Source organism: Cryptomeria japonica, chromosome 1, assembly GCF_030272615.1.
Source record: "Cryptomeria japonica chromosome 1, Sugi_1.0, whole genome shotgun sequence".
NCBI lineage: Eukaryota > Viridiplantae > Streptophyta > Pinopsida > Cupressales > Cupressaceae > Cryptomeria > Cryptomeria japonica.
This window is the reverse complement of record NC_081405.1, coordinates 272,119,447-272,122,050: the sequence shown is the minus strand read 5'-3', so window position 1 is coordinate 272,122,050 and position 2,604 is coordinate 272,119,447. Positions and strand designations below refer to the sequence as shown.

The 2,604-nt window shown below is 33.8% G+C and overlaps 1 non-coding gene across 1 annotated transcript; it reads right to left on the bottom strand.

The window, feature by feature from the left end:
• Positions 1–1,502: 1,502 nt before the first annotated feature.
• On the bottom strand, positions 1,503–1,576 carry TRNAR-UCG (transfer RNA arginine (anticodon UCG)). The gene has a single exon. It is a non-coding gene; the product is annotated as a tRNA-Arg (tRNA).
• Positions 1,577–2,604: the final 1,028 nt, after the last annotated feature.

The window sequence follows — 2,604 nt, the reverse complement described above, 5'->3', positions numbered from 1 at the left end:
TCTAATTAAAGATTTAAAATATTCAAAATAGAATAAACACATAACACAACATGTACGTGGGAAATCCCTTTTAGGAAAAAATCCACACTCTAAAAGCCTAACTCAATTGTATTATCAACAACAACAACAGTTACAATACAATGCACAAAGCCAATGCTCTTTAGGAGTCTTCACACCATTATAGGATTTGGGAGTAATTCCGGCAATATAACAATGTCTCTCAAAATCTTCAACCCCTCTTACAAAATAAGTCAAGGCATCACATATTTTTAAAGCTCAACACAAAGTAGTAGGCTTCCATGGTTTCCAAAACCAACTTCAAAGCCTAAGAGGTAAGTCATGTAATAAATAATATAATTGCCATTATCATGACATGTTGCACATAGCAACCTTCCAAAGCACTAACACCTATCTCATTCAAAATGGTTATCTTGCCCAATGTAAATCAAGTTCAACATAGCAACTCCCATAACTAGGAATAGGCACTTTCCTGACCTCACACCACTTGTCAAAAGTGAACTCCACCATAAATATTAACTGCTTAAATACAACTCCAATCCATAATAAAAAACACAAGCCAAGACTCTTTAGTCAACATAAGAAACTGCCAAATCAATTTCCACTTCAAGTTGGAAATATATGACAGCACCTTCCCAAAATGTAGAATATTCCAAGTGGACACCAATTTCCTAAAAAAGAGATTATGCCATCTCATCACTGCCATGTAGGATGCCACCTCACCAAGAAGACCCACAAAGTGAATGGCAACTTAGGATGACACCTTATCCCAACAAATATCCCATTTTCAAAATAAAATGCTTGTCAATATAAGATCAAACAAATTGATTCATTTGGTCTTACATGAGGAAGAATGTTTATCATTATCATGGCAAACCTATTGTTGAAATCAACAATTATTTCATTAGTTCCTTTCTTTATGGCAGTCAACTCATTGTAAATTTAGGATCCACTATTTCTCCATACTACAATATGTAAACTGTCATAAAATAATCCCATGAGTCTATGTTGCTGTTTGAAATGTGGCTATACCATTATTTAACACTTTCTTCCAATGATTGCATGAAAAACTTCATTATCCACGGTGATCCTTTTGTGGGTCTGCACTGTGCATGTTGAGTATGGTGGTGCCACAAACATCACCATTTCTCACCAATTTACATCTTCAGACTTGTAGCCCGCAAAATATATGTAAAATGGATTTGATGGAAAGAGGTTTCAAATTTTGAAGTAAATGCAAATCTCAACTCAACAATGATAGCTTTGGATGGAGATATGGACATCCATTGAACTGGGAGAGAAGATAGATTTCTGTCAGATGTTATATTTGGAAATGCTTGCATAGATACATATGCAAAATGTGCTCTCAACCACCCAGTGCGTGATCTGATTTGATTTGTACAGAATGATTTTACTTAAAAATGCCTATTGTGAAATATAAGGCACTTATTTTTTGCAAGTTTCACATTATGGATTTTACTTGCCGACCACAGTGGGAGTCGAACCCACGACCTTTTGATCCGAAGTCAAACGCGCTAATCCACTGCGCTATGCGGTCAACTGCCTTTTCGGCACATTCCGTCTTATAAATTATTGAATAAAGACAATCACAGTAGAATTCATAGAAAAACACCGAGATTCCATAAATGCTAAAAAGCTTTTTAACTTATAGTTTTCTCCTCACCCTTACCTTATGGTTTTCATTTTATTTTTTATTTTTAAAGGTATACTTTAATATGTGATATTAATAAAATATATTTTGATATTTGATAATAATAAAAAAATGGTTTGTGCATAATATAATTTTGTTTTAGTGTTTTATATATCAAGATAAAAATAGCCATTAAATAAATATTATTTTATAAAAGGAAGAAGATTTGAATTATTTAGAAGACTAAATAATTAGTTATCCTACCATCTTAAGCATTTCAAAATTTTAAAAAGATATGAATACATCTTATTCAAAGAGTAGGAAATGATGATATCTAGTGTGAACACTACTTAGGGTAAGAGATCATTACTCAAAGTGTCTAATTGTAGTAGCCATTAAGGAGGAGGTTAGAAATGGTTGTGGTTGTGCAAACAACTCCTTTGTAGAGGTGCATGAGATAATAGGGGAAAGAAACCAGTAGTGGACATAAGACCAATAACCGTCATCTTTTTTGTCAACCTCACCCCTTGTTAGTAGACATAGTAGGAGCCAAAAAAATGGTAATGGAAGGTCCATTAATAAATATCACATATACCAATAGTGGATAATTTTTTAGCTTTTTTTTTACCACAATTAGCCCATTACTGGGACATTTGTTGACCACTGTTGGCTCATTTGTGCTTAACTACTGGGGCATTTGTCCACTACTACTAGCTATTTTGAGTTATCTACTATTGGCGCAAAGGTGATTCTGTATTATACCACACTTTGAAATTTGTACTTTTTGACCTTTGTGCACATAACAAATTCCACAGCGTGCATCGTTACTACCCACAAGCCAAAACAATAGCTTTAAGAAGTTAAGTCGCATACGAAGAGAACAAAAAAAAATCGTCAAAATTAGATGAACCATTTAGGAGCTTAAGATGCGCGAA